This window comes from Eumetopias jubatus, unplaced genomic scaffold (assembly GCF_037043125.1).
Source record: "Eumetopias jubatus isolate StellerSeaLion01/CBP00866 unplaced genomic scaffold, mEumJub1_p1.0 scaffold_6, whole genome shotgun sequence".
In the NCBI taxonomy this organism is placed as follows: Eukaryota; Metazoa; Chordata; class Mammalia; order Carnivora; family Otariidae; genus Eumetopias; species Eumetopias jubatus.
Window position 1 is genome coordinate 109,683,770 of NW_028274812.1, and position 15,576 is coordinate 109,699,345.

Consider the following 15,576-nt stretch of genomic DNA (forward strand, 5'->3'; position numbering starts at 1 on the left):
TTCTTCTCTAGTGCCCATGGAACATTCTCCAGAACTGATCACATCCCAGGTCACAAATCAGGTCTCAATCGGTACCAAAAGATTGGGATCATTCCCTGCATATTTTCAGACCACAAAGCTTTGAAACTAGAAATCAACCACAAGAGGAAAGTCGGAAAGAACTCAAATACATGGAGGCTAAAGAGCATCCTACTAAAGAATGAATGGGTCAAACAGGAAATTAAAGAAGAATTAAAAAAATTCATGGAAACCAATGAAAATGAAAACACAACGGTTCAAAATCTTTGGGATACAACAAAGGCAGTCCTGAGAGGAAAGTGTATAGCAATACAAGCCTTTCTCAAGAAACAAGAAAGGTTTCAAATACACAACCTGACCCTACACATAAGGAGCGGGAGAAAGAACAGCAAATAAAGCCTAAACCCAGCAGGAGAAGAGAAATGATAAAGATCAGAGCAGAAATTAATTAACTAGAAACCAAAAGAATAGTAGAACAGATCCACGAAACTAAGAGCTGGTTCTTTGAAAGAATGAACAAGATTGATAAACCCCTGGCCAGACTTATCAAGAAGAAAAGAGAAATGACCCAAATCAACAAAATCATGAAGGAAAGAGGAGAGATCACAACCAACACCAAAGAAATACAAACAATTATAAGAACATATTATGAGCAACTCTATGCCAGCAAATTAGATAACCTGGAAGAAATGGGTGCATGCCTAGAGATGTATCAACTACCAAAATTGAACCAGGAAGAAATAGAAAACCTGAACAGACCTACAACCACTAAGGAAATTGAAACAGTCATCAAAAATCTCCCAAGAAACAAAAGCCCAGGGCCAGATGGCTTCCCAGGGGAATTCTATCAGCCATTTCAAGAAGAATTAATACCTATTCTCCTGAAACTGTTCCAAAAAATAGAAATGGAAGGGAAACTTCCAAACTCATTTTATGAGGCCAGCATTACCTTGATCCCAAAACCAGACAAAGACCCCATCAAAAAAGAGAATTACAGACCAATATCCTTGATGAACATGGAAGCAAAATTACTAACACACACACACACACAAAAACTAGCCAATGGGTTCCAACAGTACATTAAAAGGATTATTCACCAGGACCAAGTGGGATTTATTCCTGGGCTGCAAGGCTGGTTCAACATCCGCAAATCAATCAACGTGATACAATACATTAACAAAAGAAAGAGCAAGAATCATATGATCCTCTCAATAGATGCAGAAAAAGCATTTGACAAAGTACAACATCCTTTCTTGATCCAAACTCTTCACAGTATAGGGATAGAGGGTACATACCTCAATATCATAAAAGCCATCTATGAAAATCCTACAGCGAATATCATTCTCAATGGGGAAAGGCCGAGAGCTTTTCCCCTAAAGTCAGGAACGCGGCAGGGATGTCCACTCTCACCAGTGCTATTCAACGTAGTATTAGAAGTCCTAGCCACAGCAATCAGACAACAAAAAGAAATCAAAGGCATCCAAATCGGCAAAGAGGAAGTCAAAACTCTCACTCTTTGCAGATGATAAGATACTGTATGTGGAAAACCCAAAAGACTCCACCCCAAAACTGCTAGAACTCATACAGGAATTCAGTAAAGTAGCAGGATACAACATCAGTGCACAGAAATCGGTGGCATTCCTCTACACCAACAACAAGACAGAAGAGAGACAAATCAAGGAGTCGATCCCATTTACAATTGCACCCAAAACCATTAGATCCCTAGGAAGAAATCTAAGCAAAGAGGCAAAGGAGCTGTACTCAGAGAACTATAAAATACTCATGAAAGAAATGGAAGAAGACACAAAGAAATGGAACAACGTTCCGTGCTCATGGATTGGGAGAATCAACATTGTGAAGATGTCAATGCTACCTAGAGCAATCTACACATTGAGTGCAATCCCCATCAAAATACCATCCACTTTTCTCAAAGAAATGGAAGAAATAATCCTCAAATTTGTATGGAACCAGAAGAGACCCAGAATAGCCAGAGGACTCCTGAAAAAGAAAAGCAAAGCTGGCGGCATCACAATTCCGGACTTCCAGCTCTATGACAAAGCTGTCATCATCAAGACAGTATGGTACTGGCACAAAAACAGACACATACATCAATGGAACAGAATCGAGAGCCCAGAAATGGACCCTCAACTCTATGGTCAACTTATCTTTGACAAAGCAGGAAAGAATGTCCAATGGCAAAAAGACAGTCTCTTCAACAAATGGTGTTGGGAAAATTGGACAGCCACATGCAGAAGAATGAAACTGGACCATTTCCTTACACCACACACAAAAATAGACTCCAAACGGTTGAAAGACCTAAACGTGAGACAGGAGTCCATCAAAATCCTAAAGGAGAACACAGGTAGCAACCTTTTCGACCTTAGCCGCAGCAACTTCTTCCTAGAAACATCGCCAAAGGCACGGGAAGCCAGGGCAAAAACGAACTCTTGGGATTTCATCAAGATAAAAAGCTTTTGCACAGCAAAAGAGACAGTCCACAAAACCAAAAGACAACCGACAGAATGGGAGAAAATATTTGCAACTGACCTATCAGATAAAGGGCTAGTATCCAAAATCTATAAAGAACTGATCAAACTCAACACCCAAAGAAGAAATAATCCAATCAAGAAATGGGCAGAAGACATGAACAGACATTTCTCCAAAGAAGACATCCAAATGGCCAACAGGCACATGAAAAAGTGCTCCACATCGCTCGGCATCAGGGAAATCCAAATCAAAACCTCCATGAGATACCACCTCACACCCGTCAGAATGGCTGAAATTAACAAGTCAGGGAACGACAGATGTTGGCGGGGATGTGGAGAAAGGGGAACCCTCCTACACTGTTGGTGGGAATGCAAGCTGGTGCAACCCCTCTGGAAAACAGTATGGAGGTTCCTCAAACACTTGAAATTAGAGCTACCGTTCGATCCAGCAATTGCACTACTGGGTATTTACCACAAAGATACAAATGTAGGGACCCGAAGGGGTACGTGTACCCCAATGTTTATAGCAGCAATGTCCACCAGAGCCAAACTGTGCAAAGGGCCAAGATGCCCATCGACAGATGAATGGATAAAGAAGATGTGGTGTATATACACAATGGAATATTATGCAGCGATCAAAAGGAATGAGATCTTGCCATTTGCAACGACGTGGATGGAACTGGAGGGTGTTATGCTGAGTGAAATAAGTCAATCAGAGAAAGACATGTATCATATGACCTCACTGATATGAGGAATTCTTCATCTCGGGAAAGAAACTGAGTGTTACTGGAGTGGTTGGGGGTGGGAGGGATGGGGTGGCTGGGTGATAGACATTCGGGAGGGTATGTGCTACGGTGAGCGCTGTGAATTGTGCAAGAGTGTTGAATCACAGTTCTGTACTTCTGAAACAAATAACGCAACATATTTTAAGAAAAAAGAAAAAGAAGAAGATAACAGGAGAGGAAGAAAAGGGGAGTATGTCAGAGGGGGAGACGAACCATGAGAGATGATGGAATCTGAGAAACAAACTGAGGGTTCTAGAGGGGGGGGGTAGGAGGAGGGGTGAGCCTGGTGATGGGTATTGAGGAGGGCACGTTCGGCATGGAGCACTGGGTGTTATGAACAAACAATGAATCATGGAACACTGCACCAAAAACTAATGATGTAATATATGGTGATTAACATAACAATAAAAAATTAAAAAAAAAACAAGACCCATCAATATGCTGTCTGCAAGAGACTCATTTTAGACCCAAAGACACCCCCGCATTGAAAGTGAGGGGGCGGAAAACCATTTACCATGCTAATGGACACCAAAAGAAAGCTGGGGTGGCAATCCTTCTATCAGACAAACTAGATTTTAAAACAAAGACTGTAATAAGAGATGAGGAAGGACACTATATCCTACTAAAAGTGTCTATCCAACAGGAAGATCTAACAATTGTAAATATCTATGCCCCGAACATGGGAGCAGCCAATTATGTGAGGCAATTAATAACAAAAGCAAAGAAACACATTGACAATAATACAATCATATTGGGGGACTTTAACACCCCCCTGACTGAAATGGACAGATCACCTAAGCAGAAGATCAACAAGGAAATAAAGACTTTAAATGACACACTGGACCAAATGGACTTCACAGATATATTCAGAACATTCCATCCCCAAGCAAAGGAATACACATTCTTCTCTAGTGCCCATGGAACATTCTCCAGAACTGATCACATCCCAGGTCACAAATCAGGTCTCAATCGGTACCAAAAGATTGGGATCATTCCCTGCATATTTTCAGACCACAAAGCTTTGAAACTAGAAATCAACCACAAGAGGAAAGTCGGAAAGAACTCAAATACATGGAGGGTAAAGAGCATCCTACTAAAGAATGAATGGGTCAAACAGGAAATTAAAGAAGAATTAAAAAATTTCATGGAAACCAATGAAAATGAAAACACAACGGTTCAAAATCTTTGGGATACAACAAAGGCAGTCCTGAGAGGAAAGTATATAGCAATACAAGCCTTTCTCAAGAAACAAGAAAGGTCTCAAATACACAACCTGACCCTACACCGAAAGGAGCTGGAGAAAGAACAGCAAATAAAGCCTAAACCCAGCAGGAGAAGAGAAATGATAAAGATCAGAGCAGAAATCAATAAACTAGAAACCAAAAGAACAGTAGAACAAATCCACGAAACTAAGAGTTGGTTCTTTGAAAGAAGGAACAAGATTGATAAACCCCTGGCCAGACTTATCAAGAAGAAAAGAGAAATGACCCAAATCAACAAAATCATGAAGGAAAGAGGAGAGATCACAACCAACACCAAAGAAATACAAACAATTATAAGAACATATTATGAGCAACTCTATGCCAGCAAATTAGATAACCTGGAAGAAATGGGTGCATGCCTAGAGATGTATCAACTACCAAAACTGAACCAGGAAGAAATAGAAAACCTGAACAGACCTATAACCACTAAGGAAATTGAAACAGTCATCAAAAATCTCCCAAGAAACAAAAGCCCAGGGCCAGATGGCTTCTCAGGGGAATTCTATCAGCCATTTCAAGAAGAATTAATACCTATTCTCCTGAAACTGTTCCAAAAAATAGAAATGGAAGGGAAACTTCCAAACTCATTTTATGAGGCCAGCATTACCTTGATCCCAAAACCAGACAAAGACCCCATCAAAAAAGAGAATTACAGACCAATATCCTTGATGAACATGGAAGCAAAATTTCTCACACACACACACAAAAAAAAAACTAGCCAATGGGTTCCAACAGTACATTAAAAGGATTATTCACCAGGACCAAGTGGGATTTATTCCTGGGCTGCAAGGCTGGTTCAACATCCGCAAATCAATCAACGTGATACAATACATTAACAAAAGAAAGAGCAAGAATCATATGATCCTCTCAATAGATGCAGAAAAAGCATTTGACAAAGTACAACATCCTTTCTTGATCCAAACTCTTCACAGTATAGGGATAGAGGGTACATACCTCAATATCATAAAAGCCATCTATGAAAAACCTACAGCGAATATCATTCTCAATGGGGAAAGGCCGAGAGCTTTTCCCCTAAAGTCAGGAACGCGGCAGGGATGTCCACTCTCACCAGTGCTATTCAACGTAGTATTAGAAGTCCTAGCCACAGCAATCAGACAACAAAAAGAAATCAAAGGCATCCAAATCGGCAAAGAGGAAGTCAAACCTCTCACTCTTTGCAGATGATAAGATACTGTATGTGGAAAACCCAAAAGACTCCACCCCAAAACTGCTAGAACTCATACAGGAATTCAGTAAAGTAGCAGGATACAAAATCAGTGCACAGAAATCGGTGGCATTCCTCTACACCAACAACAAGACAGAAGAGAGACAAATCAAGGAGTCGATCCCATTTACAATTGCACCCAAAACCATTAGATCCCTAGGAATAAATCTAAGCAAAGAGGCAAAGGAGCTGTACTCAGAAAACTATAAAATACTCATGAAAGAAATGGAAGAAGACACAAAGAAATGGAACAACGTTCCGTGCTCATGGATTGGGAGAATCAACATTGTGAAGATGTCAATGCTACCTAGAGCAATCTACACATTGAGTGCAATCCCCATCAAAATACCATCCACTTTTCTCAAAGAAATGGAAGAAATAATCCTCAAATTTGTATGGAACCAGAAGAGACCCAGAATAGCCAGAGGACTCCTGAAAAAGAAAAGCAAAGCTGGCGGCATCACAATTCCGGACTTCCAGCTCTATGACAAAGCTGTCATCATCAAGACAGTATGGTACTGGCACAAAAACAGACACATACATCAATGGAACAGAATCGAGAGCCCAGAAATGGACCCTCAACTCTCTGGTCAACTTATCTTTGACAAAGCAGGAAAGAATGTCCAATGGCAGAAAGACAGTCTCTTCAACAAATGGTGTTGGGAAAAATGGACAGCCACATGCAGAAGAATGAAACTGGACCATTTCCTTACACCACACACAAAAATAGACTCCAAACGGTTGAAGGACCTAAACGTGAGACAGGAGTCCATCAAAATCCTAAAGGAGAACACAGGTAGCAACCTTTTCGACCTTAGCCGCAGCAACTTCTTCCTAGAAACATCGCCAAAGGCACGGGAAGCCAGGGCAAAAATGAACTCTTGGGATTTCATCAAGATAAAAAGCTTTTGCACAGCAAAAGAGACAGTCCACAAAACCAAAAGACAACCGACAGAATGGGAGAAAATATTTGCAAATGACCTATCAGATAAAGGGCTAGTATCCAAAATCTATAAAGAACTGATCAAACTCAACACCCAAAGAAGAAATAATCCAATCAAGAAATGGGCAGAAGACATGAACAGACATTTCTCCAAAGAAGACATCCAAATGGCCAACAGGCACATGAAAAAGTGCTCCACATCGCTCGGCATCAGGGAAATCCAAATCAAAACCTCCATGAGATACCACCTCACACCCGTCAGAATGGCTGAAATTAACAAGTCAGGGAACGACAGATGTTGGCGGGGATGTGGAGAAAGGGGAACCCTCCTACACTGTTGGTGGGAATGCAAGCTGGTGCAACCCCTCTGGAAAACAGTATGGAGGTTCCTCAAACACTTGAAATTAGAGCTACCGTTCGATCCAGCAATTGCACTACTGGGTATTTACCACAAAGATACAAATGTAGGGACCCGAAGGGGTACGTGTACCCCAATGTTTATAGCAGCAATGTCCACCATAGCCAAACGGTGGAAAGAGCCAAGATGCCCATCGACAGATGAATGGATAAAGAAGATGTGGTGTATATACACAATGGAATATTATGCAGCCATCAAAAGGAATGAGATCTTGCCATTTGCAACGACGTGGATGGAACTGGAGGGTGTTATGCTGAGTGAAATAAGTCAATCAGAGAAAGACATGTATCATATGACCTCACTGATATGAGGAATTCTTCATCTCGGGAAAGAAACTGAGTGTTACTGGAGTGGTTGGGGGTGGGAGGGATGGGGTGGCTGGGTGATAGACATTCGGGAGGGTATGTGCTACGGTGAGCGCTGTGAATTGTGCAAGACTGTTGAATCACAGTTCTGTACTTCTGAAACAAATAACGCAACATATTTTAAGAAAAAAGAAAAAGAAGAAGATAACAGGAGAGGAAGAAAAGGGGAGTATGTCAGAGGGGGAGACGAACCATGAGAGATGATGGACTCTGAGAAACAAACTGAGGGTTCTAGAGGGGAGGGGGGTAGGAGGAGGGGTGAGCCTGGTGATGGGTATTGAGGAGGGCACGTTCGGCATGGAGCACTGGGTGTTATGAACAAACAATGAATCATGGAACACTGCACCAAAAACTAATGATGTTATATATGGTGATTAACAGAACAATAAAAAATTAAAAAAAAAAAACAAGACCCATCAATATGCTGTCTGCAAGAGACTCATTTTAGACCCAAAGACACCCCCGCATTGAAAGTGAGGGGGTGGAGAACCATTTACCATGCTAATGGACACCAAAAGAAAGCTGGGGTGGCAATCCTTCTATCAGACAAACTAGATTTTAAAACAAAGACTGTAATAAGAGATGAGGAAGGACACTATATCCTACTTAAAGGGTCTATCCAACAAGAAGATCTAACAATTGAAAATATCTATGCCCCGAACATGGGAGCAGCCAATTATGTGAGGCAATTAATAACAAAAGCAAAGAAACACATTGACAACAATACAATAATAGTGGGGGACTTTAACACCCCCCTGACTGAAATGGACAGATCATCTAAGCCAAAGATCAACAAGGAAATAAAGACTTTAAATGACACACTGGACCAAATGGACTTCACAGACATATTCAGAACATTCCATCCCCAAGCAAAGGAATACACATTCTTCTCTAGTGCCCATGGAACATTCTCCAGAACTGATCACATCCCAGGTCACAAATCAGGTCTCAATCGGTACCAAAAGATTGGGATCATTCCCTGCATATTTTCAGACCACAATGCTTTGAAACTAGAACTCAACCACAAGAGGAAAGTCGGAAAGAACTCAAATACATGGAGGCTAAAGAGCATCCTACTAAATAATGAATGGGTCAACCAGGAAATTAAAGAAGAATTAAAAAAATTCATGGAAACCAATGAAAATGAAAACAAAACGGTTCCAAATCTTTGGGATACAACAAAGGCAGTCCTGAGAGGAAAGTATATAGCAATACAAGCCTTTCTCAAGAAACAAGAAAGGTCTCAAATACACAACCTGACCCTACACCGAAAGGAGCTGGAGAAAGAACAGCAAATAAAGCCTAAACCCAGCAGGAGAAGAGAAATGATAAAGATCAGAGCAGAAATCAATTAACTAGAAACCAAAAAACAGTAGAACAGATCCACGAAAGTAGGAGCTGGTTCTTTGAAAGAATGAACAAGATTGATAAACCCCTGGCCAGACTTATCAAGAAGAAAAGAGAAATGACCCAAATCAACAAAATCATGAAGGAAAGAGGAGAGATCACAACCAACACCAAAGAAATACAAACAATTATAAGAACATATTATGAGCAACTCTATGCCAGCAAATTAGATAACCTGGAAGAAATGGGTGCATGCCTAGAGATGTATCAACTACCAAAATTGAACCAGGAAGAAATAGAAAACCTGAACAGACATATAACCACTAAGGAAATTGAAACAGTCATCAAAAATCTCCCAAGAAACAAAAGCCCAGGGCCAGATGGCTTCGCAGGGGAATTCTATCAGCCATTTCAAGAAGAATTAATACCTATTCTCCTGAAACTGTTCCAAAAACTAGCAATGGAAGGGAAACTTCCAAACTCATTTTAAGAGGCCAGCATTACCTTGATCCCAAAACCAGACAAAGACCCCATCAAAAAAGAGAATTACAGACCAATATCCTTGATGAACATGGAAGCAAAATTACTCACACACACACACACACAAAAACTAGCCAATGGGTTCCAACAGTACATTAAAAGGATTATTCACCAGGACCAAGTGGGATTTATTCCTGGGCTGCAAGGCTGGTTCAACATCCGCAAATCAATCAACGTGATACAATACATTAACAAAAGAAAGAGCAAGAATCATATGATCCTCTCAATAGATGCAGAAAAAGCATTTGACAAAGTACAACATCCTTTCTTGATCCAAACTCTTCACAGTATAGGGATAGAGGGTACATACCTCAATATCATAAAAGCCATCTATGAAAAACCGACAGCGAATATCATTCTCAATGGGGAAAGGCCGAGAGCTTTTCCCCTAAAGTCAGGAACGCGGCAGGGATGTCCACTCTCACCAGTGCTATTCAACGTAGTATTAGAAGTCCTAGCCACAGCAATCAGACAACAAAAAGAAATCAAAGGCATCCAAATCGGCAAAGAGGAAGTCAAACCTCTCACTCTTTGCAGATGATAAGATACTGTATGTGGAAAACCCAAAAGACTCCACCCCAAAACTGCTAGAACTCATACAGGAATTCAGGAAAGTAGCAGGATACAACATCAGTGCACAGAAATCGGTGGCATTCCTCTACACCAACAACAAGACAGAAGAGAGACAAATCAAGGAGTCGATCCCATTTACAATTGCATCCAAAACCATTAGATCCCTAGGAAGAAATCTAAGCAAAGAGGCAAAGGAGCTGTACTCAGAAAACTATAAAATACTCATGAAAGAAATGGAAGAAGACACAAAGAAATGGAACAACGTTCCGTGCTCATGGATTGGGAGAATCAACATTGTGAAGATGTCAATGCTACCTAGAGCAATCTACACATTGAGTGCAATCCCCATCAAAATACCATCCACTTTTCTCAAAGAAATGGAAGAAATAATCCTCAAATTTGTATGGAACCAGAAGAGACCCAGAATAGCCAGAGGACTCCTGAAAAAGAAAAGCAAAGCGGGCGGCATCACAATTCCGGACTTCCAGCTCTATGACAAAGCTGTCATCATCAAGACAGTATGGTACTGGCACAAAAACAGACACATAGATCAATGGAACAGAATCGAGAGCCCAGAAATGGACCCTCAACCATATGGTCAACTTATCTTTGACAAAGCAGGAAAGAATGTCCAATGGCAAAAAGACAGTCTCTTCAACAAATGGTGTTGGGAAAATTGGACAGCCACTTGCAGAAGAATGAAACTGGACCATTTCCTTACACCACACACAAAAATAGACTCCAAACGGTTGAAAGACCTAAACGTGAGACAGGAGTCCATCAAAATCCTAAAGGAGAACACAGGTAGCAACCTTTTCGACCTTAGCCGCAGCAACTTCTTCCTAGAAACATCGCCAAAGGCACGGAAGCCAGGGCAAAAATGAACTCTTGGGATTTCATCAAGATAAAAAGCTTTTGCACAGCAAAAGAAACAGTCCACAAAACCAAAAGACAACCGACAGAATGGGAGAAAATATTTGCAAATGACCTATCAGATAAAGGGCTAGTATCCAAAATCTATAAAGAACTGATCAAACTCAACACCCAAAGAAGAAATAATCCAATCAAGAAATGGGCAGAAGACATGAACAGACATTTCTCCAAAGAAGACATCCAAATGGCCAACAGGCACATGAAAAAGTGCTCCACATCCCTCGGCATCAGGGAAATCCAAATCAAAACCTCCATGAGATACCACCTCACACCCGTCAGAATGGCTGAAATTAACAAGTCAGGGAACGACAGATGTTGGCGGGGATGTGGAGAAAGGGGAACCCTCCTACACTGTTGGTGGGAATGCAAGCTGGTGCAACCCCTCTGGAAAACAGTATGGAGGTTCCTCAAACACTTGAAATTAGAGCTACCGTTCGATCCAGCAATTGCACTACTGGGTATTTACCACAAAGATACAAATGTAGGGACCCGAAGGGGTACGTGTACCCCAAAGTTTATAGCAGCAATGTCCACCAGAGCCAAACGGTGGAAAGAGCCAAGATGCCCATCGACAGATGAATGGATAAAGAAGATGTGGTGTATATACACAATGGAATATTATGCAGCGATCAAAAGGAATGAGATCTTGCCATTTGCAACGACGTGGATGGAACTGGAGGGTGTTAAGCTGAGTGAAATAAGTCAATCAGAGAAAGACATGTATCATATGACCTCACTGATATGAGGAATTCTTCATCTCGGGAAAGAAACTGAGTGTTACTGGAGTGGTTGGGGGTGGGAGGGATGGGGTGGCTGGGTGATAGACATTGGGGAGGGTATGTGCTACGGTGAGCGCTGTGAATTGTGCAAGACTGTTGAATCACAGTTCTGTACTTCTGAAACAAATAACGCAACATATTTTAAGAAAAAGGAAAAAGAAGAAGATAACAGGAGAGGAAGAAAAGGGGAGTATGTCAGAGGGGGAGACGAACCATGAGAGATGATGGACTCTGAAAAACAAACTGAGGGTTCTAGAGGGGGGGGGTAGGAGGAGGGGTGAGCCTGGTGATGGGTATTGAGGAGGGCACGTTCGGCATGGAGCACTGGGTGTTATGAACAAACAATGAATCATGGAACACTGCACCAAAAACTAATGATGTAATATATGGTGATTAACATAACAATAAAAAATTAAAAAAAAAAAACAAGACCCATCAATATGCTGTCTGCAAGACACTCATTTTAGACCCAAAGACACCCCCGCATTGAAAGTGAGGGGGCGGAAAACCATTTACCATGCTAATGGACACCAAAAGAAAGCTGGGGTGGCAATCCTTCTATCAGACAAACTAGATTTTAACACAAAGACTGTAATAAGAGATGAGGAAGGACACTATATCCTACTAAAAGGGTCTATCCAACAAGAAGATCTAACAATTGTAAATATCTATGCCCCGAACATGGGAGCAGCCAATTATGTGAGGCAATTAATAACAAAAGCAAAGAAACACATTGACAATAATACAATCATATTGGGGGACTTTAACACCCCCCTGACTGAAATGGACAGATCACCTAAGCAGAAGATCAACAAGGAAATAAAGACTTTAAATGACACACTGGACCAAATGGACTTCACAGATATATTCAGAACATTCCATCCCCAAGCAAAGGAATACACATTCTTCTCTAGTGCCCATGGAACATTCTCCAGAACTGATCACATCCCAGGTCACAAATCAGGTCTCAATCGGTACCAAAAGATTGGGATCATTCCCTGCATATTTTCAGACCACAAAGCTTTGAAACTAGAAATCAACCACAAGAGGAAAGTCGGAAAGAACTCAAATACATGGAGGGTAAAGAGCATCCTACTAAAGAATGAATGGGTCAAACAGGAAATTAAAGAAGAATTAAAAAAATTCATGGAAACCAATGAAAATGAAAACACAACGGTTCAAAATCTTTGGGATACAACAAAGGCAGTCCTGAGAGGAAAGTATATAGCAATACAAGCCTTTCTCAAGAAACAAGAAAGGTCTCAAATACACAACCTGACCCTACACCGAAAGGAGCTGGAGAAAGAACAGCAAATAAAGCCTAAACCCAGCAGGAGAAGAGAAATGATAAAGATCAGAGCAGAAATCAATAAACTAGAAACCAAAAGAACAGTAGAACAAATCCACGAAACTAAGAGTTGGTTCTTTGAAAGAAGGAACAAGATTGATAAACCCCTGGCCAGACTTATCAAGAAGAAAAGAGAAATGACCCAAATCAACAAAATCATGAAGGAAAGAGGAGAGATCACAACCAACACCAAAGAAATACAAACAATTATAAGAACATATTATGAGCAACTCTATGCCAGCAAATTAGATAACCTGGAAGAAATGGGTGCATGCCTAGAGATGTATCAACTACCAAAACTGAACCAGGAAGAAATAGAAAACCTGAACAGACCTATAACCACTAAGGAAATTGAAACAGTCATCAAAAATCTCCCAAGAAACAAAAGCCCAGGGCCAGATGGCTTCTCAGGGGAATTCTATCAGCCATTTCAAGAAGAATTAATACCTATTCTCCTGAAACTGTTCCAAAAAATAGAAATGGAAGGGAAACTTCCAAACTCATTTTATGAGGCCAGCATTACCTTGATCCCAAAACCAGACAAAGACCCCATCAAAAAAGAGAATTACAGACCATTATCCTTGATGAACATGGAAGCAAAATTTCTCACACACACACACAAAAAAAAAACTAGCCAATGGGTTCCAACAGTACATTAAAAGGATTATTCACCAGGACCAAGTGGGATTTATTCCTGGGCTGCAAGGCTGGTTCAACATCCGCAAATCAATCAACGTGATACAATACATTAACAAAAGAAAGAGCAAGAATCATATGATCCTCTCAATAGATGCAGAAAAAGCATTTGACAAAGTACAACATCCTTTCTTGATCCAAACTCTTCACAGTATAGGGATAGAGGGTACATACCTCAATATCATAAAAGCCATCTATGAAAAACCTACAGCGAATATCATTCTCAATGGGGAAAGGCCGAGAGCTTTTCCCCTAAAGTCAGGAACGCGGCAGGGATGTCCACTCTCACCAGTGCTATTCAACGTAGTATTAGAAGTCCTAGCCACAGCAATCAGACAACAAAAAGAAATCAAAGGCATCCAAATCGGCAAAGAGGAAGTCAAACCTCTCACTCTTTGCAGATGATAAGATGCTGTATGTGGAAAACCCAAAAGACTCCACCCCAAAACTGCTAGAACTCATACAGGAATTCAGTAAAGTAGCAGGATACAAAATCAGTGCACAGAAATCGGTGGCATTCCTCTACACCAACAACAAGACAGAAGAGAGACAAATCAAGGAGTCGATCCCATTTACAATTGCACCCAAAACCATTAGATCCCTAGGAATAAATCTAAGCAAAGAGGCAAAGGAGCTGTACTCAGAAAACTATAAAATACTCATGAAAGAAATGGAAGAAGACACAAAGAAATGGAACAACGTTCCGTGCTCATGGATTGGGAGAATCAACATTGTGAAGATGTCAATGCTACCTAGAGCAATCTACACATTGAGTGCAATCCCCATCAAAATACCATCCACTTTTCTCAAAGAAATGGAAGAAATAATCCTCAAATTTGTATGGAACCAGAAGAGACCCAGAATAGCCAGAGGACTCCTGAAAAAGAAAAGCAAAGCTGGCGGCATCACAATTCCGGACTTCCAGCTCTATGACAAAGCTGTCATCATCAAGACAGTATGGTACTGGCACAAAAACAGACACATAGATCAATGGAACAGAATCGAGAGCCCAGAAATGGACCCTCAACTCTCTGGTCAACTTATCTTTGACAAAGCAGGAAAGAATGTCCAATGGCAGAAAGACAGTCTCTTCAACAAATGGTGTTGGGAAAAATGGACAGCCACATGCAGAAGAATGAAACTGGACCATTTCCTTACACCACACACAAAAATAGACTCCAAACGGTTGAAGGACCTAAACGTGAGACAGGAGTCCATCAAAATCCTAAAGGAGAACACAGGTAGCAACCTTTTCGACCTTAGCCGCAGCAACTTCTTCCTAGAAACATCGCCAAAGGCACGGGAAGCCAGGGCAAAAATGAACTCTTGGGATTTCATCAAGATAAAAAGCTTTTGCACAGCAAAAGAGACAGTCCACAAAACCAAAAGACAACCGACAGAATGGGAGAAAATATTTGCAAATGACCTATCAGATAAAGGGCTAGTATCCAAAATCTATAAAGAACTGATCAAACTCAACACCCAAAGAAGAAATAATCCACTCAAGAAATGGGCAGAAGACATGAACAGACATTTCTCCAAAGAAGACATCCAAATGGCCAACAGGCACATGAAAAAGTGCTCCACATCGCTCGGCATCAGGGAAATCCAAATCAAAACCTCCATGAGATACCACCTCACACCCGTCAGAATGGCTGAAATTAACAAGTCAGGGAACGACAGATGTTGGCGGGGATGTGGAGAAAGGGGAACCCTCCTACACTGTTGGTGGGAATGCAAGCTGGTGCAACCCCTCTGGAAAACAGTATGGAGGTTCCTCAAACACTTGAAATTAGAGCTACCGTTCGATCCAGCAATTGCACTACTGGGTATTTACCACAAAGATACAAATGTAGGG